This window comes from Podarcis pityusensis (assembly GCF_964106645.2).
Source record: "Podarcis pityusensis genome assembly, chromosome: 5".
NCBI lineage: Eukaryota > Metazoa > Chordata > Lepidosauria > Squamata > Lacertidae > Podarcis > Podarcis pityusensis.
The window spans coordinates 94188220-94213078 of NC_138032.1; the positions used below are offsets into that span (position 1 = coordinate 94188220).

The following is a 24859-nucleotide window of genomic DNA, read 5'->3' on the forward strand; positions in this document are numbered from 1 at the left end:
AGTGCAAGACATCTGGAAGCATCTGGCTGGGGAAGCCTGCATTCTTCCTTTATGTTGGAAGGCTATGACCTCCTTAACATCGCTGAGCTCTCTGTGCTTCAGACCAACAGGGCCAACAGCCAGGGACGATGGGAGTTGTAGTCCAGCAACATCTGGAGGCCCACAGAGTCTCCACACCTGTCTTCCGCTCTCAGCAATTAGCATCTTTCTCATGCATCTCTTTCCCTCTCCTTCTGAGGGGGAGGCCATGAGGCAGGGCCCCAGACCAACAACACCAGTCCATTTCCAAAAGGGTATGCTCCCTGTGTATCCTGCCTTTCTTCCGGAAGGAGAGCCAGTTGCACCAACAGCAACAAAGAGTGACAAAAAGCAGCGGAGTGACAGACCGCTTTAATTCACTTAAGCTGTGCAAACCAGCGGTACAAACCTGAATAAAACACTGGGGGACGGGAAGGTAAGCCGCGCTCTGCATAATCACTATGTTGCACAAGCAATTCATTGGAATGGCAATGCCTTTCTATGGGGTGGGGGGCTCAAATATTTTCTTGCGGGTGGGAGTGGGGGTGAAAGGTCCTTGGCCCCAGGAGTTGACTCCTATGGTGCAAACCTAAATCCCTTCTGCAAAATACTGGCCGTCTGTGGCGAGGGGGGCTAGTTATCATAGACATCGGAAACAGGCAGATTCTACATACAGTGCTGAAAACCGTGTGTGTGTTTTTGTGTGTGTGTGAGAGAGAGTGAGTGAGTGAGAGAGAGAGAGAGAATGAGAGCCTGCGCAAAATCTTCTAAGTACCTAAATCCAAGGCTGCACGGAAGATCAGTTGGAGATTTCCTGAAACAGAGCAGAAACAAACGCTCAAGTCAGGCCAGCCCTTTGCTCCGGACTTTGACAGGCTTCACTTCGGAGCTCAGGGTGGGGGTGGGGAGGGTCTTCCCCGGGCACAGTTCGGAGCCCCACCTGCGCATAAAGAGACTCTTTCAAAATAAATAAACACACAAAATCCCCGCAGCCGAACCGAGCGCCCCTCTCTCCGCCGCTGAGCCCCCGACGGATCCCGCGCTGCCGAGTCGGAGGAGCGCAAGGCTCCTTCTCGGCGCAGCAACCGGCCAACTCCGCGCCGCCGCTGCCGAAAGCGCCCGGCCTGTGGGCCGACCTTGAGCCGGAGACCTCCGACGCCGCCGCGAGAAGGCTGCTCGCCGCGCTCGCCTGGCTGGATCTGGCCCCGGAGCAGCCGCCTGGCGGAGAGCACCGACCGCCTCCCTCCCTCCTGCCGCCGCACGTGGCTGCGCTGAGCCGCCGGCTGCCGGGAGGGGGAAACGGGCAGCTCGGGAGCCGGAGAGGAGAAGCGCAGAGCCGCCAGCAGCGCAAGAGGAGGAGGCGGCGGCGAAGTCTTGGCTGCCCCAAGTTTTCCCGAGCGAAAGGAGCGCGCTGCGAGGCAGGAGGCGGCGCCCGGCAGCAGCAGCAGCAGCCGCGCCCTCTGCTCTCCGGCGCCCAGAGCCACGCACAGCCGGCTTTGCGCAGGAGTCGCTCGGGCAGCATCCCGGCCAGGCGAGGCAAGGCGAGGCTCCGCAGCGCGCACAGCGCTCGTCTTTTCGCGCACCCGAGAGAGCGAGCTCAAGCTTGGAACAGGTAAGGACCGGCTGGGCAACCTGGGGGCGCGCGCGGGTCCTCTTCTCCGTTGCCCCTTTGCCTGTTCGTTCGTTTGTTTGCTTGCTTGCTTACTTACAGTATTATTACAGAAGTGTAAGTTGGAAAGGATCGGCAGGATCCAACCCGCTGCCAGGCAGAAATCCTTCACTCAACACTAGGGCTCGAACCCCCGTCCGCATTGCTTATTTTGGGTCCCCATTTGAGTGCCACGACTCAAATTGATTATGTAGCACATATGTTGTCAAGGTGTGGTGATCTGTCCTGGAACAGCCCCACTGAAGAAGAGAACCGGGGTTGTTACCCAGACCTCGTTGCTGGTTGAAAAGGGCCCCCCATGACAGTTCAAGCTTCAGGACCCCCGAAATGTAGGTCTGCCACTGGCTCGACCAACCGAGCTACCCCAGCTTTCTTATTCCAGGGCAAAGGATTGCGTCTTGCGGCTGACAAATTGGCTGAGCAATTGTGCCGCTGCGCTAACGTGCTTACAAGCAGCGTGGCTGCTGCAAACAAACTGGGACGTGTCGGCTTTCAATTATTATTATTTTTTTAAAAAGTAGGGAAATCCTTTATTTTGTTTTATTAAAAAAATGCTTGCCCAAGCACAGTTCTCTGCAATTGGAAAGCTATAAGAATAATGAGAACAATAAATCACTTATATTTTCCACTGCGATTCGGTTTTGGCGAAACTTGGGCTTGGCTCTTGGCTGTTCTCTATTTTCCAAGGATGCCTGTTGCCTGCATATCCCACCTGCCGCTGCTTCTTTGCAGCATGATCCTAAGGCTGAAATCTTATGCACCTCTCAGCTGCTGGGAGTAAGCCTCATTTAACCCAAGAGGGTTAAGCACATGTGTCTAGGATTGCAGCTGATTGCAGTTTTATTCGGAGATTAAACTTGGTGCGTTCTTACTGTGACTTCTGAACATGTTTGCCTGAAAAGCATTTCCGGCTGCTCAGTGGGTGCTTTCTAGTTGAGGGTGTCTAATAAATCCAAGCAGGAGCTTTGGAAGGAGCTGAAGCAGCATAATGTCAAACCAAAACTCACCCCCCCCACACACACACCCAAAAGCGTAGAGGGAGAAAGGATTCCCAACTCACAGATCTTTTCTCATAATCTTTCCCTTGCAATCCTCTCCTTGGGAGCTTTTGACAGGTTGAACTGCAAGTGGTGTTTTCTCTTCCAAGAGCGCAGGTGTGTTAGTTGGGTAGCAACATTGCAGACACAAGTCTTTTGACCCCCATCCCGGACAGATCAGGGCCAATGACGATTAACACTGGGATGGAGGACTTATGGATGGTGGAGTATAACTTCTCCATTAAGACAATTCTCCCTCGTCCTCCTGTTAATTTCATGGCACTCAGATGTTAACTGTCTAACCTTTCTGGTGGGTGCACTTAAATAAGTTCTAAAATCCAGAGGTACCAGTAAGTCGCTCCGAATCACATAGTAAACACTTTGTTTGAGCTGATTGGCCTTATCAGTTGCATTTATATTTGGGTAAACAAATCTGTAACAACTCTGTACTATGTAAGTGTGTAAGTTCACTTTTCAGTTGCCCCCCTGGCACATGAGAGTTGCTTAGGATGGTGCCAGAAACCAGAGACCAGTCTATCAAGGGGGATGCAGTTAAGGCTTTAAAACAGCCTTCCCCAACCCGGTGCCCTCCAGATGTTTGAGATTCCAGCTGTGATCAGCTCCTGCCAAGCGCTGCTGTTCTGGCTGGGAGTGGGGGAGATGGTAGCTCAAAACATCTGGATGACACCAGGTCGGGGCCTGTTTTAAAACAACTGCTTCTTTTGCAAGTATTGGCTGTGAGATGTAGGAATAAGTATTGTCATTCAGGGAGTGTAATATAATTGCCTCTGGCCGCTGTTCTCAAACAAGGGTCCCTGACTGGCCTCTTTTGTAGCATTCCCATTGCAAACTTCATTCGGAGCAGCAGGAGTTTGAAATAAAAAAAAATTGGTTTTGATTAGTGCCCAGCCTTTTGGGGAAGATTTTGAATCCTCACTCTGCAGTGGTAGCATTCAGTATCATGCTCTGTGAAGTTCTGGAGGAGCACGGGTGCCTCCTGCCCCCCAAATGATTGTTGTTGTTGTTTAGGCGTTTAGTCGTGTCCGACTCTTCGTGACCCCATGGACCAGAGAACGCCAGGCACCTCTGTCTTCCACTGCCTCCCGCAGTTTGGTCAAACTCATGCTGGTAACCTCGAAAACACTATCCAACCATCTCGTCCTCTGTCGCCCCCTTCTCCTTGTGCCCTCCATCTTTCCCAACCTCAGGGTCTTCTCTAGGGAGTCTTTTCTTCTCATGAGGTGGCCAAAGTACTGGAGCCTCAGCTTCACGATCTGTCCTTCCAGTGAGCACTCAGGGCTGATTTCCTTCAGAATGGATAGGTTTGATCTTCTTGCAGTCCATGGGACTCTCAAGAGTCTCCTCCAGCACCATAATTCAAAAGCATCAATTCTTCGGCGATCAGCCTTCTTTATGGTCCAGCTCTCACTTCCATACATCACTACTGGGAAAACCATGGCTTTAACTATACGGACCTTTGTTGGCAAGGTGATGTCTCTGCTTTTTAAGATGCTGTCTAAGCCTGTCATTGCCCTTCTCCCAAGAAGCAGGAGTGGCTGCTGTCACCATCTGCAGTGATCATGGAGCCCAAGAAAGTAAAATCTCTCACTGCCTCCATTTCTTCCCCTTCTATTTGCCAGGAGGTGATGGGACCAGTGGCCATGATCTTCATTTTTTTGATGTTGAGCTTCAGACCATATTTTGCGCTCTCCTCTTTCACCCTCATTAAAAGGTTCTTTAATTCCTCCTCATTTTCTGCCATCAAGGTTGTGTCATCTGCATATCTGAGGTTGTTGATATTTCTTCCGGCAATCTTAATTCCGGTTTGGGATTCATGCAGCCCAGCCTTTCGCATGATGAATTCTGCATATAAGTTAAATAAGCAGGGAGACAAATGATGGGGAGCAGCGAGTTCTCGGCTTTGATCAGCAGACGTGCTCTCCAGCTTCTCTCTTGCTGGCTCCAGAAACACCTGGCAGCACCTCCTCTGGCAATGCCTCTCTAATGCAGGTGTAGCCAGAGCAGAGGCCTTCAAAGGTTAGTGCCCTTCAGTTCCATCAGCCCCAGCCAGCTTGGCCAACGACCAGCGATGGGAGGAGGTACAGTCCAGCCACCATATTGGTTCCCCTGCCCTCCGTGCCCTGACAGGAGGCCGAGCAGGACACTTCCTCTTTATGGCAAGCGGAGAAGACAGGAGACCCTAAACTAGGGGGGAACCTGATCCAAGAGAGAAGGAAGATTATTCGAATATTACGTTTTTATTTATTCATTACCTGCCCTTCCCTCTAAGGTCCTAAGGTGGTTACAACATTAGAATGCAGATTTGAAGACAGTTTAATACAACTTAGAATAATAAAAATTGAGGTGTATTCTAAAAATATACATCTCAAAAGTCAGAGTAAAGAGGCTGTGATTTCCTATGTGTGAATGAGAACTATTTACTACTTACTTACTTACATACTTAATCCAATCTTCAGCATCCTCTGGAAGCTGCATAATGCAGGCGCCGGATGCATCTATGTGGGGATGCAGTTTCACAGTTCACAGCTGCCACCAGCCCAATCTCAGAAGGTTTGTAGGGAAGGAGATGGTCTTGCCAGTGATTCAGGGCCCGAATCATTTAGGGCTTCCAGCACCAATGTGAGCATCTTGAATTGGGTCTGGAAATGAGCTGGCAACCAATGGCAAATTGCACAAAATTTTCAAATGGCAAGAACTGCCCTCTTTCAGGGATGCTCCCGCTTCAATATCCCTGCACTGAGCAGGGTTGGGCTCAGTAACCAGCAAGGACACTCCCCAATTCCAATAGCTCATCCTTCTAAGCTCACAGATCTGTTGGCTTGTTTCTCTGCCCCCGTGTGAGTTTCTACTCCTCCTTATGAACAGACGAATCATAACTCCGTTTCTCTTCTGATTCTGGTGATGGAAACGGCAGGTTTCTTTAGAAGTTTCTGCGTTAATCCTTTCCTGACACACAGAGTTATGAGCAACATGCACCTTATTAAAGTTATTTAGCAGTTCTGTGCTGAAAAGTAGTCAGGCAAATGTTAGAAACAAGAGGCAAGCCAGCACTTGCTGCTTTATAAAATGTCCCAGAGTGTTTCGTTTTGCCTGTCAAAATGGACTGGCCCTTCCACAGTTTCCTCTTCCTCGCCTTCTCTGCAGGTGAGCTGCAGCTAGTCAGGAATTCACCTTCAATGGGGTTACCTACCAAGAGAAAATGAGAAGCATCCCTCCATTTCCCCCTTCCCTTGTCCAAGACCTGTGTGGAGATTGCTTTCCATTGGAGAGAAGATGGAAGTGGTCAGAGGCACTTAGCTTCTGAGCACCATTCTCTGGAAAGCGCAGGAGAGGAGAGAGGTCTCTGGTCCTGCTTGCGCTTTTCCCTAAAGAGGCTTCAGGCTGGTCACTGTGAGAACAGGATGCTGGACTAGTTGGGCCATTGGCCTGACCCTGCAGGTTCTTTCTTGTGTTCTCTCTGCCCTTTACCACCCCATTCACTGAATCCATAGGATTCAAAAGCCCAATATTTTGCTATCATAAATTTCATCTTCTGCACCTCACTGTCAGCCATGTTTCCTTAATGTAAATGTGGAATTCCTGTAAGATGCTCTGAGATTTACCGGGAAGGAGCCCCATTGAACTCAATGAGACTCCTTCTGAGTAGACATGATTAGGACTGTGCTGTTAGAATTAACTATCAAATTTAAATTAAGGAACGAATTTAAAGTTGTTTCTTCTATGCCAGTAGTTTGATTTCGTAAAGTTTTCATAATTTGGACCAGCTGAAGTTGATTACAGTCAATCTTTTCTTCCACATGGTGGACTTTTTTTTAAAAAAAAATGCTATATATATATATATATATATATATATATATGATATTGTGCTTTAATGTTGCAACTCGCCCTGGGACCTAAGGGTGGGTATTACTATTATTAATATTTTTAAAATAATAACAGACTAAGGGTAAAAATCATGGGCAAACCATTTCTCATGTGGTGATGGTGAGAGAATTTGAGCTGAGCATCTATTCCACCTTGGTCTGGAGCCCACTTGACTGCCTGCTGAGATCCCTCTTGACTAAAGGGCTAAATGCTGGTGTCGTCTTTGTAGGAAGTCTTTGGCTATCATTAAGGGATCAGGGGATGGATTTGAGAGTCTGCAAAATTCCTTCCCTGCTTCCAAAACCAGTGGTCAACAAATCTCTTTCTGGCAATTGACAGCAGTGAGAGACATTTCCCATGGGATCTGTTTCACTGCAATAAGTGAGATAGACTTGAAATTAAGTGGGTTTGGGCTTGTGGTGGAAAACTGCATTAAAGATCTAAAAAAGAAAAAAAAAACCTTTAAATCTGTTTTTAGCTTGCTAGGTTTTTGTCAGGGAACTGCCATCGGAAGGAAGGGAAGTGAAAGGGCTCACACAGGTTGGGAGAGACTCAGCAGCTGAAGAGGGAACCAGTAGGGGGAGAGGAGCTGAGCTGAGGGAAAGGGAGCTGGAGGGATGGCTCAGAGACACTTCCAGCGAAAACAGTGGGGAGGTTTCAGGACCTCCTGTAGGGACACCCACTCCTCGCCGGAAACTGTCACGCAGAGAGTCCAGAAGACGTGTTTCCGTTAAGGAGCTTTTATGTTGGAAGCGATTCCGAAAGCAACCACTGTCGGAATCTGCCAGCGACTGACGGAGCCATGTTTAAGGGGCTCCGTTACAGACAGAGGTTTGCAAACTTGACCAAACTCTGAGGGACTAGGATTTTACACACAAGCAGCTCATCGTCCCATCACAGCATTCCGACAGTCTCCGTGAGCAGCTTGTGCAGGAGAAGGCATCATGAGCAACCCAGCCGGAACCGGAGAAGCAGGAGCTGGAGCGGGTCCAAGCCTGGAAGAAAGGTACCGGGTGTTGGAGGTCCAGCTAGCGCTGCAGACGGCGAGGCTTGAGGAGAGGAGGGCTCAGGATGCAGACAAAAAGGGGAAAGACACCCAGCTCGTCAGAAAGGTACCAGGATTGGTGCAGAAGTTTGGGGGGGAGCCCAAAGACTATCATGGCTTTCGGACAGAGATGCAATATGCCCTCAATCTGCAGTTTGATGAATTCCCTGACGAGGAATCACGAGTGGCTTTCGTGATTGGGCATCTTGAAAAGGGGGCGAGAGACTGGGTTAGACCCCTGATGGCAGCGAATAGTGACGTCCTAAAGGACACGATGAAGTTCTTTCGCGCCATGGATCTGATGTTTTCCAGCGATATTGAACAGGGAGTGGTCCGCAGACAGTTAATGGCTTGCAAACAGGGGAGCCGATCTGTCCGTGAGTACTGGACTGAGTTCACCATGTTGATCCATAAATTGGGGTGGGATCTATCGGCGGAACCCATTCAAATGCTCTTTGAAGAAGGGCTTTCTTCGGCTGTGAAAGACGAACTTTCCCGAGCGCCCAGGGCGGAGTCTATGGACCAGCTGACCAAATCAGCGCTGACCATAGGAGCGCGCCAGGAGGCGAGAGCATTGGAGAGGCGGGAAGGGAAGGGGGAACGTTGGAAGGAGTTCCGCATTCCAGACATTCCAGAGCCAACTTTCCCGCCGGCAGAGCCGATGGAAATCGGAACAGCGCGCGCGCGCGCAGTTTCAAAGCCCAGTGAGGGGGGAAAGAAGGAGGGAAAAGGCGCCCGGAAATGCTATCTCTGCCAACAGCCAGGTCACTTTGCCAGAGTCTGCCCCCAGAGGAAGGAATGGCAAGGGATGGTAGGAGCTGTGGAGGGAAGAGAGGAAGAAATACCGAAGCAAGTAAAAGCCAACGCCTGGCTGCCACCGTCGGGGCACAGCAGCCAGGCCAAAGAGCAGTGAAAGTGCCCACGCCAGAACCTCCTAAACCCGCCCTAGTGATAGAAGTGGCGCTAGAGCTGCCAAACGGACACCCTCTAAAGATAAAGGCGCTGTTGGACTCAGGCAGCTCCTGCAATTTCATGAGCAAAGAGTTTGCAGCTGAACACCAGATACAGACGATCCCTTTAAGCAACCCCCTGCAGGTGACCACGATCGATGGCAGGGAGCTGTTGGGAGGAGAAGTCAGCTTGCAGACCGTCCCAATGATAATGAAGGTGGCAAGGCACACCGAACTGATAGCGTTTAATGTGGCCACCTTGGGAGGAGCTCCCATTATATTGGGGATGAGCTGGCTAGCGTTACATGATCCGCTGGTGGGCTGGCATCAGAGAGTGGTTTCTTTTGGTTCAGCACATTGCTTAGAACACTGCAAAGAGGGAAAGGGTTTGGCAGGGGCCCAAGCCACCCTAGCAGGGACTGAAGTAACGGAGAACGTGAAGGTACCACGACAATACGCAGATCTCCGCGACGTCTTCAGCGAAAGGGAAGCTGACCAACTACCCCCGCATAGACCCTTTGACTGTCAAATCAATTTACTCCCTGGGGCACAGCTCCCTGTAGGCAAGCTGTACGCCATGTCAGACAGAGAGATGCAGGAGCTAAGAGAGTTCATTGACAAGAACCTGAAGAGAGGGTTCATCAGAGAGTCCAGGGCGGTGGGGGGCAGCCCAGTGTTTTTTGTGGATAAAAAAAACACGAACAAGCCGAGGCTTGTGTGTGACTTCAGGGCCTTAAATGCAGTGTCAGAACCAGTGGCTTTCCCTATGCCCAGGATTGACGACATTTTGACAAGGGTCAGGAAGGGAAAGATTTTTACTAAACTGGACCTAAGGGGGGCGTACAACCTGATACGAATAAGGAAGGGGGATGAATGGAAAACCACCATGTTCACCCCTTTGGGGGCATTTGAATATTTAGTTATGCCCTTCGGCCTACAAGGAGGCTCCGCGTGCTTTCAATCGTTTATGAACCACGTCCTGGGGCCTTTGCTTTACAAGAATTGTGTGGCCTTCTTAGACGACGTGTTGGTGTATTCTGAGAATGAGGAGCAGCATGTGAGAGACGTCAGAGAAGTGTTGAGCAGGCTGCAAGCCAACCAGCTGTGGGTGAAACTGGAGAAGTGTCAGTTTCATACCAAGGAGGTGGAATTCCTGGGGTATCGCCTGTCAGACAAGGGATTGGCCATGGATCCCGGCAAGGTCCAGGCGGTGCTGGAATGGAAAACACCCAAAACAAGGAAGGATGTGCAGAGGTTCCTAGGATTTGGGAACTTCTATCGTAAGTTCATCCGAAACTTTGCCCACCTGACGGCGCCCATTACGGACTGTCTCAGCAGTAAGAAGAAGTTCGTTTGGACTGAGGAGGCGGAGCGAGCATTTGAGGAACTAAAAAGGGCCTTCGCCTCGGAACAACAACTCCTGCATGTGGATTTACAAAAACCGATGAGAGTGGAAACTGACGCATCAGACAGAGCGATTGGGGCGGTGCTTCTGCAGCCAGGGAAGGAGGAGTCAGAGTGGAGACCGTGTGCCTTTTTTTCGCGAAAGCTGAACAAATCCGAGAGGAACTACACGGTGTATGACCGAGAACTACTAGCCATTCATGAGGCGTTCCAGAGATGGAGGCACCTGCTAATTGGCGCACAACATAAGGTGCAAGTGTGCACTGACCACAAGAACCTAGAGTATTGGAGGACGGCACGAGTGCTCAACCAACGGCAAGTGAGATGGGCCCAGGAGTTCTCCAAATTTAACTTTGAGATTTGTTACGTGCCAGGCCCAGAGAACATTAGGGCGGACGCTCTCTCACGCAAACCTGAATATTTGGAGGGGGAGGGTACTCAAGCAGTTGCACGACAGCCCCACGGCGGGGCATTTTGGACAACACAAAACCATGTGGTTGGTCACCAGGGAATTTTGGTGGCCTAAGGTGAGGGAAGATGTACGGGAGTATGTAAGAGGGTGTGAGCAATGCCAGCGAGCCAAAGGGGAGAGGCGGGCACCGGCGGGGCTATTAGAACCCTTACCAACCCCAGAACGACCTTGGGAGGCAGTGTCGATAGATTTTATGACTGATCTGCCGAAGTCCAAGGGGAAAACAGCCATCATGGTGGTGGTAGACCTACTAACAAAGATGTGCCACTTTGTAGCCTGCTCGCATGCAGTCACGGCGGAAGAGACAGCGAAGTTATTTGTAGAACACATTTTTAGGTTGCACGGGGTGCCATTGAGGGTGGTCTCAGACCGAGGAAAACAATTTACTTCCAGGTTCTGGAGGAAGCTCATGAGCTTACTGCAGGTGGAGGTCAACTTTTCGACTGCCCGGCACCCTGAAACCAACGGGCAGGCGGAAAGAGCAAACGGGGTCCTCCAGCAATACCTGAGGTGTTATGTCAATGACAGAGAGAATGACTGGGTAGAAAAGTTGGCGCTGGCGGAATTTGCCTACAACAATGCCGAGAATGTGTCCACAGGGATGAGCCCCTTCTTGGCTAATTATGGGTGTCATCCCAGGGCTTTCCCAGGGGGAGAAGGGGAGATAGGGTGTGGCTGTCAACCCAAGGGTTGCCGTTCAAAGGAGGTTGTAAGAAATTAAGACCCAGGAGATTGGGTCCCTTTGAGGTCATTCAACAGGTCAACCCAGTGGCTTTCAGGCTCCGGTTACCCAACCACATGAAACTGCACCCAGTATTTCACAGGTCGTTACTGTCACCGTATGAGGGGGGACGAGAAGGGATGGCCACTCGGGGACCGGTCATAGAAGAAAGGGAATGCAGCAGCCATGTGGCAGAAATCCTCGACGCCAGGTGGAAGGGGGATCAGGTGGAGTATTTGGTAGCGTGGGAAGGAGAACCGGAGTCAGAAAACACTTGGGTAATGGCAGAAGATATCAATGACGAGGTATTGATAGAAACGTTCCATCAAAGGTTCCCAAGGAAACCTCAGCCTGTGGAGAGGTTCCGGAGGGAATACTTTGGGACCACCGATGAGGAGGAGGAGTTGGAAGGATTCTCGGAATCGGAAGGGGAAGGGGAGATGGACTCTGAGGAGGAGGAGTACTTCGAGACCAGGAACCGCAACAGGTGGAGAGAAGTGTTCGGGACATCGGAAGATGAAGGAAGTTCATTCCGGGGTTTTGCCTCCTCACCGCCCGTAGAGGAGGGGGCGAGAGGGGATGAAGGGGGTCCTGGAGGGGAGGTGGATGTCAGGGAACTGCCATCGGAAGGAAGGGAAGTGAAAGGGCTCACACAGGTTGGGAGAGACTCAGCAGCTGAAGAGGGAACCAGTAGGGGGAGAGGAGCTGAGCTGAGGGAAAGGGAGCTGGAGGGATGGCTCAGAGACACTTCCAGCGAAAACAGTGGGGAGGTTTCAGGACCTCCTGTAGGGACACCCACTCCTCGCCGGAAACTGTCACGCAGAGAGTCCAGAAGACGTGTTTCCGTTAAGGAGCTTTTATGTTGGAAGCGATTCCGAAAGCAACCACTGTCGGAATCTGCCAGCGACTGACGGAGCCATGTTTAAGGGGCTCCGTTACAGACAGAGGTTTGCAAACTTGACCAAACTCTGAGGGACTAGGATTTTACACACAAGCAGCTCATCGTCCCATCACAGTTTTTTTCTACGCCATCTATTACCTTTGGCGTATTTAGTAAGCTACGAACTTACTAAAGCTAATAAAATCCCTTGTGTACAATTCAGATCATTGCTGAAGAATGACTATTTTCAACAACTATTTCCAAAGGGGTGGCAACAGTAGGCTGTTGCCACACTAATGCCTTAGTGTTATTTCCCCCTCCTGGCATGCCTCAGCTCCAGCCTCCCCCCAACCCTGAAAATGTTCACATCAGCATGACTTATTTAGTGTCAGATACATTTCTGTTTGTGTTCCCACCAGGGGGCCTTGATGAGGGGGATGTCTTCAGCCTATGCAAAGGTGTTTACACCTTGGTCAGAGACTTTCTCGGAATGACTTAAGGACTTCAATCAGTGTGAATCTGGTTTGAGAAACAATGTATCATGCAGTAGTATTTTATAACAAAGTGCAGGATACATGTGCATTTTGGACAACATTATCTGGATACTACCCAGTATCTACTACCCAGTAGCTAGGTTTTTAAAACTTTGCTATATGTACCTGCAATTTGTTTTGTTTTTATACTGAATATGCTCCATGCATCGGTCTTCCGGGGGAGGCGCCTCCAGCAATGGCAGAATTCCTCTGACCGGGAGGAATCTGCTCCGTGGAAATCTGGGTCTGGCTGCCACGGCGAAGGCGGAGACCCGTTAAAACCACAGGCGGGAGAAGCCTGTGAACGTGGGATTCGGCGGGCACCTTTTGCGCCTCCCCCACTCGCGGGGAACCCCGGTTTTTGGGGCTCCGGAGCGACGTGGGGTGAGCGGCGCGGTGCATTGAATCGTCTGCTTCTTCCACGGAGCGAAGCCGCATAGCTGTTGCCGGAGAGTGCTGACCTTTTCCTGTGGACAATTTGACTTTAAAGTAATTACCCGTGAGTAGAGCTGAAACGGAAGAATTGGATCTCTAAAAGTTTAATTTGGTATCGTAACGGGGAGGTTCAAAACAGGAAGTCCGCCTTCCCTTTTTGTAAATAGACTGAGGCAATGAAGTTGCAAGCTGGAGTCCTGGAAGGTCTTTTGTAAAAGATCAAATTTCCAACGGTAAAGAACATTAAACCCCCTCTTGGAGGCAGAAGAAGAGAGGGGGAAGTTGCGGATTGAGTATGCCTGCGGGAGAGAGCGAAGAGGCTTAAAACACCGCCGCTCTAACCCTGGAAACGGGCTGCTAGTAAGACTGATTTTTTTTCTTTTTTTTGGAATGTTCATTGACAGCGCTTAGAACGTTCATTGACAGCTAGCTAAATAAGAGAAATACATTGTTTCTACTGTTTCTGGTTGTTTTTTAAAAAGGAGGAAAGTAACTGAAAATTGAAACTAACTTCGGATTATTGAAACTGTGTTTAAAAGAGGACATATTGACCGATACAAATACAACCTGTTTTCCCCCAGTGGAAGCTTTTGAAATTGGTTACTTTATAGGAGTTGGGCTAGGGGAATTTCCAGCTGCAAGATAAGAAAAGTGTGAGACTTTGGAATTGACCTTGAATCTCTTAAGTGTTATGGCAAACAGAAAGGAAAAAACAGACGGGATGTCGACAGAGGAGGCCTTAGTGGCTGCATTATTGAAAATAAACGATTCGCTGGAACAACTCCATAAGAAAACAGATGCGATAAATGTGAAATTGGATGTTGCAAATATTGAAACTGATTTAATCGTAGAAAGTTTAATTTGGGACAAAAGGTGAATACCAATTCAGAAACCACCCAGAAACTGATACAGGAATCTACTCTGATACGGCAAACTGCAGATGAAGTCAGGGAAAAAACCCTTGCTGCTGAATTTAAAGTAATACAACTGGAGAGGAGAGTCCCATCCATACAAAGACAACTTGATGAACATAAGCTGACATTCGTTATGATTGAACTTAAAGAAGAACGGATGAATTTGAGGACCAGAGCCCTATCTGAATTGGAAAAGGAAAGCCTGACAGAGTTTCAGGAGGCGACAGGACTAACATTTATATTTGAAAAATATGCAGTGTTGGTCCATTAATATAAACAACCTTAATTTAAAAACTTGACGTGCAAGCTTTTATATTACACAGGATTCCTCAGACTCAGTAAGAGTTCTGTGTAGGTTGAGAGCTAATATACCATATTGTGAACTTTTGGTTGCAATGTAGGTGAAATTTTACAATAACTCTGAATTCCGGTATTTCCCCCTGTATTTGAGGTTTGATTGCTTTTTTCTGAATAAATACATCCCTGTTGTTTTGCATTTATAGTGTACCTTGGTTGTATGGATACATTTTTGAGTTTTATGCTTCCGCTCTGAAGCATTTTTTTTTGTTAAAATGTGCCTGTAGCTCACAGAGCTTCCATGGAATTAATTCCTTACAGTGTGTACATATCTTCTCAGACTGTTTTTCAGTGAAATTTATTCCATATTAAATGTGTATAGGATTGCAGCTTAAAGCCCTGACCCATTTTTTAATTATTATTATTATTATTATTTTAGAATGGAATGGGGAAACAGTGGCCTTGCAGAAGTTGCTGGGTTCTGGCTCCATCATCCTTGATCATTAATAATAATAATTTATTATTTAATTATTATTAATAATTATACCCCAGCCAATCTGGGTGGCTCCCCACAAAATATTAAAAACACAGTAAAACATCAACCATTACAAACTTCCCTTCAGAGGTCTTCTAAAAATAAAATAGCTGTTTATCTGTTTGACAACATCTTCTGGTAGGGCATTCCACAGGGCGGGTGCCACTACTGAGAAGGCCCTCTGCCTGGTTCCCTATAACTTCACATCTTGCAATGAGGTAAACTCCAGAAGGCCCTTGGAGCTGGATCTCAGTGTCCGGGCAGAACGATGAGGGCGGAGACGCTCCTGGCTATGCTGCTTGGGCTGATGGGAATTGGAATCATAGAATTGTAGAGTTAGAAGGGACTCCAAGGTCTAGACCAACTGCCTGCAATGCAGGAATCTCAACTGAAGCATCCATGACAGATAGCCATACAACCTCTGCTTTAAAACTTCCTAGGAAGGAGAGTCCACAATCACCAAGGGAATCTGTTCCACTGTTGAACAGCTCTCACTGTCAGAAAGTTCTTCCTGATGTTGAGTTGGAATCTCCTTTCTTGTAACTTGATTTTGAAGCCATTGGGTTTGGGTCCTTCCCTTCTTCTGTGTGACAGCCCTTACGATATTTGAAAATGGCTATCACACCTTCTCTCAATCTCCTCCTTATTGCATGCTCCTCTGGTTTTCAGTAGAAAACACTGAAAGATCCAGTAATTCTGAAGTCTGATGAGCTCTGACGAATAACTCCAGGGCCGTCTTTACCTGGGGGTGCAAGGGGTGTGGGGCACCCGGGTGCCGAATTCTGGGGGGCGCCAGGCGCCCGCCGCTGAAGCTGCCTAAGCTCTTAACTATTTCTCTGTTATGAAATAATAAATAATTTTGATCAAGCTAGAAAAACAAAATACATATATACCTAGGTATTACTGAATGGTATACCTACTGTTTCACTAAAGGACTTTTGACTTTGTGCGCTCATTTACCAAAGCCATGCCACGCCAGCGGCAGCGCTTGTCAGACTCAATGACGGCACTTGTCATTCTCAACGGTGCCGTGCACGCAAAATTAACTAAATTTGGGGGCGCTGGGCGGATCTTTGCACCCCGGTGGTGCATATGCTAAAGACAGCCCTGTATAACTCCAAGGGATTATTGGGATAGGAAAGGCATAGGCAGTGGAAATACTCCCCCCCCCCATCTTTCCTGCTTTTTATTATGAGAAATCTCCGCATTAGTGTGATCCCACCTGGAAGTACTGTGCCTGGGGACAACGCCTCTCAGGTAACAAGGTGCTGCGCTGCTCCAAAGCAAAGCATCCCCCTCCCCTCACCCTGCCCAGCCTTGGTCTTTCAGAGATGAAGGCAGCCCCTTTGTCTTCTGGATCTCTGCCAAACAGGCAGAATCCAGTGGCAGCAGTAGGTGGTGTTGAATGGAAACACACAAGTATTGTCAATGTGTTACTCATTTGCTTCCTTGTTTTTGTGGAATTTTCCTGGGCTGGGGATGAGCCACATAAAAACCCCAAGCTTTGGAAGAGAGATGCCTGCAAGGCATTTGAAACCGTGAAGAGCAAGGGCTCCATTTAATTCATGTGAAGCAGCCTTTAACTCCTCCGCTGAGCTATTTTTACCTTTTTAATAGTGCTGCACCTCAGACGTACTTCAGCAAAAGCTGACATCTTTGTCTGGATGTCATACTGTAAACCTAACAATGCCAGGGCTTAAAATAGCCCTGGAATACACCCTTTTTGTTTCCTCTTCTGCTCACTCGTCCTCCCTCTTTCCACGTCCATCAGTGTTTCAGCTAAATGCATCCTTTCTGTATATATTTACTCTTCACGAACTTTGAAATCCAAGATTAAGGGCTGTAACTCACCTGATTTTCAATCACTCACTTTATTTCTATGCCGCCTTTCCAAAGTTAAAACCAACCTCAAGGCGGCTTGCAACATATAAAATGTTGCATAGCTGCAAACGTAAGAAAAGCGTAAACAATAAGCGAAGCACCAGAAAGTACACAACCAAATTGCACCATTTCCACATAAATCATAAGGTCCAAAATAAAGATGCAAAAAATTAACAGCAACAACAGCAACACACCCACCCACCCAAACTCACCCGCCAAACAAAACCCTCCAAACAGCACCCCAGCTCAAGAGTCTGTTCAGCAGCTTCAGCTTTTGTAGCTGGAGTCTGTTTACACACACACACACACACACACACACACACACACAAAGTCTCACACAGCCAGGTGGGGAAAGGCCAGCAAGGCAGGGAGCAGTCTGGCAGAGAGAGGGGGAGAGACTGAAATTGACAATTTCATCCATCCCTACCTTCTTGTCACCCCTTGAAAATTGTGGGTGTGACCTAGAATGAACCCAACGCTCCTTCTCTGCTAAGCATGGAGGAGAAATTCATTTGGTTCTCGTTTCTTCCATGGACCCAACCTGAAACATCCCAACTTCTTTACAGATTGGAACAGATTTTTGATGGACAAAAAATGTGCACAGAAATGCATCTTTTACCCAAAAAGGTGCATTCCGAATGTGTATTTGCCTGGTGAGAAAAACACAAACATTGAAAGGTGGGTGCTTTGTGTAAAATGACTGAATTTCCCCACAAAAGCATGTACAAAACGTACGCAGGAGGGTGGGACGGCACATAGGGAAGTAGCTTGCACCTATGCTAGATTACCAGGGAGACCGAAACAGGGTGGAAAGGACTTCCCAGCCCGGTCCCAGTCACATAGGCGCACTTGTTTGGTGGGCAAACTTTTCTTGGTTCTCTTAGCCTGACTTCTAATTGAAGCACCACAGGGTTCCACAGAGCATTGGCGAGGAAACCAACTGTTCTCATCTTTTCTGTAAATATGCGTCTATTCCCTCTGAATACACATGCATGTGTCTCCAATCTTTAAAACAGCAAGCAGTTCGATTGCTTCCAACCTACTTGGTAAATGCCTGAGGATTACTTCAGGAAGCAGATGTTTTGCCCAAATAGCCAGGCCTTTAGAATATTTATTTATGATTCACTGGTGGGGGTGGAGGGGAATGGATTGTGATTTATACCAAAGAGGGGAAATGGTTGAATTTCCTGGAATATTCAAGTTTACAGTTTTGTTTTGCCTTTGTTTTAGATTGTACAAACCATATATCGATCATTCCAGGAGTGGCCAGTATTTTGCAAAGGCCACATCCATCCTATGGAACTGTAGCTAGAGGCGCTTCAGCGTTTAAAGCAATATGGTTTTCCTCTGTCCCTGAATAGCATTCCTGAGTTGTGACAACAGCGTTGAGCTGATAAATGTATATGACTGCATCAAGAAGAGGCCACTTTCTGTTTTTAGTAGCTGAAGTTGCTCGTTAGTTGACACGTGTGTGCATCTCTTCATTTCATGACTGGCAGCAGAGGTATGAATGGAGTTGGGGTGGGAGCTGACAAAATTCTATGGCATCCTGCCTGTGATGTCACAGTCACACATGAACATGATCACTCATGTGGGGCAGGACATGCATGTACAGTGGTGCCCCGCAAGACGAAAAACTCGCTAGACGAAAGAGTTTTCCGTTTTTTGAGTCGTTCCGCAAGACGAATTTCCCTATGGGCTTGCTTCGCAAGACGAAACGTGTTGCGAGTTCTTGCGAGTTTGTTTCCTTTTTCTTTAAGCCGCTAAGCCGCTAAGCTGTTAATAGCCGCTAAGCCGCTAATAGCCGTGCTTCGCAAGACGAAGAAACCGCAAGACGAAGAGACTCGTGGAACGGATTAATTTCGTCTTGCGAGGCACCACTTATACCTAACTTTACACACCTTCTGTCTGCAGTAGGGTGGCCAAACCTTCCCCCCCCTTAGCAAAGATCTTGTGTCTTTAAAAACTACACGAGGAATACCCCAATTCAAGGTCTTTTAACTGGCTGAAATAGTGCACACCTTTTGCTTGTGATAATCCTGCCAACTTTTCCCCTTGTGCCTTTAAAAGCTGCTGGATGAAGCCTTAATCCAGGGGCCAGCAAACCTTTCCAGCAGGCGGCCGGCCTACTGTCCCTCAGACCATGTGGTGGGCTGAACTATATTTTTTTGGGGGGGGGGGTAATGAATGAATTCCTATGCCCCACAAATAACCCAGAGATGCATTTTAAATAAAAGCACACATTCTACTCATGTCAAAACACGTTGATTCCTGAACTGTCCGCGGGCCAAATTTAGAAGGCGATTGGACCGGATCTGGCCCCGGGCCTTAGTTTGTCTACCCATGCCTTAATCTACCAAGTGAAACTTTTCCTGGGAAAGAAGTGACTGGAAAACCTATTTTTGCCTAGCCAGCAACTTTGGAAGGTGGAAGGGCCTTTGTTAGCAGGGAAAGCAGGCAACTCCAGCCTGCCCTGTATCTGCACCCATTTTTTGGGGGGTGGGGTGGGGAGGGGCATACAGAACAAGAACTTAAGTCCCAAGGCCAAGCCTACACCTTTGTGACCGACTCTCAGGCTTGTGATGCACTGAGCAAAGGGGGAGATGGGTCTCCTCTTGCTCCCGATCTGCTTTGCTGGGGAATGTGGCTCTGCTTTCTTCCTCACTTGGAGGAGGAACAACTGGGAAACTATGTAGAAGCTGGTTACACGTAGAATCATATGACTGTAGAGTGGGAAGGGACCCGTCTGTAACTGTACAGTTGCCAGTGGGGATGGGTTGGAGCCCAACAACTTTGCAGGCAAAAGGTCTCACATCTGAAGGTCTGGAGAGGCCAGGGGTGAGGAGTGTGGTAAAAAATGCTTTACATAAATAATAATTCAACCGTTCTTCACAAGAATTTCCTTAAATATTATAAGATTATAATCTGCTCTCACAAGGTAGATTTCCAACCTGAAACTTACTATTATTAATAGGATAAGTTCCCTTTATTTATTTATTTTTAAAAATGGTAAATGGAATTTTCAGATGTTATAATGGCAAGATGCGAAAAGGTCCCTCATTGTAACCCACATTTCTATAATTCAGGTGGCAAACTTGGGCTCGTTTGGACGAGTAATTTGGAACTAATTCACCCTACCAGCCTTGGTTATTTGTGGGTTAGCCCATAGCTGTCAACTTTCAGATTTGAAAATAAGGGATCAGCAGCCTCACCTGTCCTGGGGACAGTCTATGGGATATCCAACAATCCAGGATAGCAGTGGGAAGCAGCGGGAAACGGTGCTGGAATACGGGAATTTCCCACAACAAAAGGGAAGGTTGACAGCTATAGGTTAGCCTACCTTGCAGAAAGTAGCTGTGTGGTTGCTCCTGGAATTGCTTACCAAACAACACACAAAGAAGCCTCTTTGCCCAAACAGCTTCCTGCTTGGTCTGTGTGATCTTAACCATACCAGCAAAATCCTTCTTGTTTGTATGTATGTTTAAGATCACACAAACTGTGTGACATGTGCATGCGAGGGGCGGGGTGGGGGGAGACAGAATGGCTTTTGCACAAATGGCTTCCATATGATTTCCCATACGATCAATATGATGCAAGAATTGGCCTGTGGAGTTGGCCCTCTTGCTGCTGACCGCCCTCTTTATTGCTGTTAGTAACTGGGCCGATTGCCCCATTCCAAAGTTTCTCTGTAGGGCTTCCAGGACATATGCACACCTGGTGCTGAAATGATACCTGAATGTGTCTTCCCAGTTCATTTCATGTCCATACCAGGGATGCTCATGGATTTCGTTTGAGTCTGCATTTCTAAGTGAACCACCATGATTCACACTCTGCCAGTGGCGTAGCATGGGGTGGTGGTGGCCCAGGACACAAAATTCTGAGAGGGGTCCCCACGACAGGCTCCTTCATTGAGGCTGCGTGGCTGAGCTCCTGCCACCTTCCAGAGATGCAGACTCCATTGTCTCTCAAGACAGGCAGATGCCACCAACAACAATTGTCTTGGTGATTATTTCTGTGTAATTTCTAAGCTAGCAGGTTCCTTTGAAAATGCATTGCATTGTCTGAGTTGTATTCCTTTTAGGCAGGGATGAAGAACCTATCAGCTTCCAGATGTTGTCAGATTACAACTCCACCATCTTTTACCATTGGTCATGGTTGCTGAGGCTGATGGGAGTTGGAGTCCAAAAACATTGGGGAGGGCCACAAACTTCCCACCCTGCATTAGGTTGTCAATTTATGTGGGGCTACCCAGGAAGACAACCTGAAATTTTCAAATACTTATTTTATTTATTAAATTTGTATACCCCCTTCACCCAAAGATCTCAGGGCAGTTTGCGGCATAAAAATACAAAGTTGCCACTAATGCAGAATGTGGTGACCAGGTTGTCGATGGGAGCAGCCGGCCAGTCATATAAAACTCCTATTCTTTCCCATGGATATTTAATTTTGATAAGCAAACATTTGGCAAAACTTTATGAAATGATACTGGACCTCTTGCAGCAAAAATGCTGCGTTTTCTCTCTCTAGTTATGTTTATGATAGCAAGTTATTAAAGACATGTTAAGATCTCATCATAAAATGGAAAATACTTTTATTGTTCTGATAGATCTTTTTTCCTCAAGATGTTTCAATTCTTGCTATTTATTATGGCTTTTAGGAGCACTCTATAAAATATATGCATGGAAGCTTTTGTTTTTCCCATTACTTTGATCTAAGGGGAGATAACTGGCTACACCTAAGTAATTCAAAGGAAATGTTTGAATTTTGTCTTTGATACATGCCTTTTCCTTGGATTGAAAGAGAGACTGGAGTTTGTCAAGTTTTTCTGTGTGCCCAGAAATAAAAGGGGAGGTTTCTGCTCTGCTGTTTTCAGCTGCAGATATGGCACCCAAAGATATGGCACTCTCGTTCTGAAAACCCCATCCTTATTGTCAGCTGACTCTAGAGGACTAAAGTCCACCCTCATTGCTGCCCAGCCACCATGACCTCCGGCATCATGCACATGCATGTGTGCACACCCACACATCTGTTTGGTGTGAATGCCAACAACCTCAGATGAATCTTGTGAATATACCTGAAAACAGACACACATTTGGTTTACCTTCTTTTCGGTGCCAAGCAGCATGCAATGTAAATCAAGTTGTTTACTCTTGAATGAGGTGCTCCCTGAATGCTACAGTTTTGGATCTGGAATATTTTTTGGAGTAGGGTATGATCTCTCAATCACCCTTATGTAGGGGTAGCCAAAGTGCTGCCATCCAGATCTTGCCAGACTACAACTTCCATCAATCTTGATTAATGCTCATTGTTGACTTGGACTGGGAGTTACCACATGGGCTGCTACTGCCCTCCACAATACAAATTGCAAGCGTGAAGAGTTGGGGATCAAACCTGGAAAGGGCTGAAGCCCCCCTCTCCCCCACCAAACTGGATTGCAGCACCCATGCTAGCTATTACCCCCCCCCCAATAATGTGTACTCAATAAATTGTACACTTAATATTTTGTTTAGACCCTCAGATATACTGCAGTGAATGATGACACTGAAGGGAGCATCTCTGCAGTTTTGAATATTTGCACAAATCCCAACAAATCTGTTTACATCGCCTCTATTTCCTGCAGCCCGTGTAATATAGGGCAATTATATGGAATGCTTTTTATTTAGAAAGTATTTACAGTGGACGCTCAGGTTGAGAATGTGATCTGTGCAGGATGCATCTGCGCACGCGCGAGTTGCGATTTAGCACTTCTGCGCATGCGTGACTGCCGAAACCCGGAAGTAACCGTTCCAGTACTTCCGGGTTTCTGCAGTCCGCAACCTGAAAAAATGCAACCTGAAGTGGCTGTAACCCGAGGTATGACTGTATAAGCTTAAAAAAAGGTAAAGGACTCCTGACAGTTAAGACCAGTCGCGAACTACTCTGGGGTTGCGGTGCTCATCTCAGTTTACTGGCCGAGGGAGCCAGCGTTTGTCTGCAGACAGTTTTTCTGGGTCACTTTGCCAGCATGACTAATCTGCTTCTGACGAAACCAGAGCAGAGCACGGAAACGCCGTTTACCTTCCCGCCGGAGCGGTACCTATTTATCTACTTGCACTTTGACGTGCTTTCGAACTGCTAGGTTGGCAGGAGCTGGGACCGAGCAATGGGAGCTCACCCCGTCGCAGGGATTCAAACCGCCAACCTTCTGATCGGCAAGCCCTAGGCTCACAGCACCACCTGCGTCCCATTTATAAGCTACCAGCTGATTAAAATTATCATGGTGGTGTACAATCTTGCGAATAGCAGGTGCCTTTCAGAGCTCACACTATAAGTTTGGCCATGGGCAACTCACATTAACCTTGCTGCCATGACTGGGGAGGATCAGTGATGGGGCAGCAGCCCAAGATGAAACATTGTCAAAACAGGGGCTAGATTTTGTGGATGCACAAGGTGTACAGCAACCCCCCCCCCCAAAGACATTATTTTGAACAGGAAGAATGATTTGTTGCAACTGATGTACGCTGAAAATTGTGATTGCAGTCGAAAATAACAATGTAATATAGCTCACTGGTGTCTTTCTGTCTGCAATTGGTAGGTAGTAAATCGTAGCAGCTGGTCTTTAACATTGGAAGGGTCCTCATGGAAGCATCTGATCTTGCATGTTGGTTTTCCAAGACACATGCTTTCTATTACGTTTTCACATATGATGATATTCTCTTTATTTGCGAGCATGCTATTCCCCCCTCCTTATTGAAAAAGCATTGCTGTGGTTTTTTGAAAATTATATCTGGTACAGGTTTTGCATTTGCTTTCTGGGGAAAATATTCTCTTGTTTTGGGGTTCCTGATGATCAAGGCCAGCAGGGAAGTCAAGAGTTGCGTATGTCTCAGCGCAAGAGATATGAAGTTGGGTCATAGCGATTACAAGGCTAGATATATAGGATGAGCCCTTCAGCAAATCTGAGCTCTTTGGTCCACCTAGGAGGTAAATATTTCTCAAGGGCAACAGCTCTTTTGGGTTTTCCTTCCAAATATTTTCACCACTTCAAGGCTGGATTTAATGCAAAGAGGCTGGAGTGGAGACAATAGACATGGGAAAGGGGACGAGTGGAGCTCAACATATGAAAAACAACATTTTTATTTTATTGAGTTAATTTTGTGCGCATGCATCTTTATATCCAGATTCTGTTTCTGGTGATCTCAGTAAAAAGACCAGTGATAGCTGGAAGGAACTGGACCATCCATTGATTCCAAGGATAACTGCAAAGATGCAGCAACGAGACCCATTGCATGCAGAAGATTTCTGCTTCTGGACATCCTGGCTCTAAAATCAAAGTGGGCCCAAGCTATCAGGTTTTATTACCTAGTCACATTATCGGACAGGTCTGCCAGGAATCTTCCCATGCGGGTGTTTTTCGTTTTCGTTTTGCATTGGGGCTTTTTATATTTAGCCAAAAGCCAGAGGCCTGTTGGACTAGCATTTTTATTTCCAAAGAGCTTATAAATAAAAAGAATAACAGAACTAGGGATGGGTTGATTTCTGGACTGATTTATGTTGATGGGCTCAAATAAACTAGAACTTTCATGGTTTTCACTTAGCCAAAAGGTGGGGGAGGCAACAGACATCCATAGTTATATATTTATAGAGTATAAATATTGTGAAGGAATGTGAGATGCCATGGCAGTAAATCAAGGTACAAGGTCAGAATAATAGGAGGATGAGGTGGATAAAAGAGAAGATTAATAACCCACTTCACAGTAGTCTGGAATCTTGTTTGCAGGAGCCCAGCCCTTGTGACGAATTTAATATTTGAGTTCTGAACCCGTGTAGTTCAGGGGTGGGAAGAAGGTAGATGGGGAGCTACTGGTAGATTTATCGGTGATTTCCAGCAGATCAACAAGGATTTCCTGGTGCTTGAATAACAAAATAAACTTCCCTCCCCCCAAAAAAACTATAATTCTGAAATGAAGAAAGCAAGTAATGAGGTGGCTGTCAGGGGAGGGGTGCAGTGGGTTTTTGTATGGATGGACTGTGAGCTGTGTTCAGTTCCGGTACTCAAAATAAATTTCTGGGTTCAATTTTTAATTCTTTTTTTTAGGTATGCCTGTTGCATATCTTTATAAAACTTTGTATGCCCCAGTTGGTAAATGTCAGGGTTCTAGCATGTGTGGTACAATTCTGTTGTTGGGGGTTATTGGAAGAAG

At 47.3% G+C, this 24859-nt stretch overlaps 1 protein-coding gene across 1 annotated transcript in view; it reads left to right on the plus strand.

The window, feature by feature from the left end:
- The first annotated feature begins 1492 nt into the window (after nucleotides 1–1492).
- The window catches only part of SEMA3D (semaphorin 3D), a 177044-nt gene continuing 153677 nt past the window's right edge, over nucleotides 1493–24859 (plus strand). Inside the window, exon 1 of the mRNA XM_081005477.1 lies at nucleotides 1493–1630. The gene's annotated coding sequence lies outside the window, so the exon portion shown is untranslated. The remainder of the gene's footprint in view (nucleotides 1631–24859) is intronic.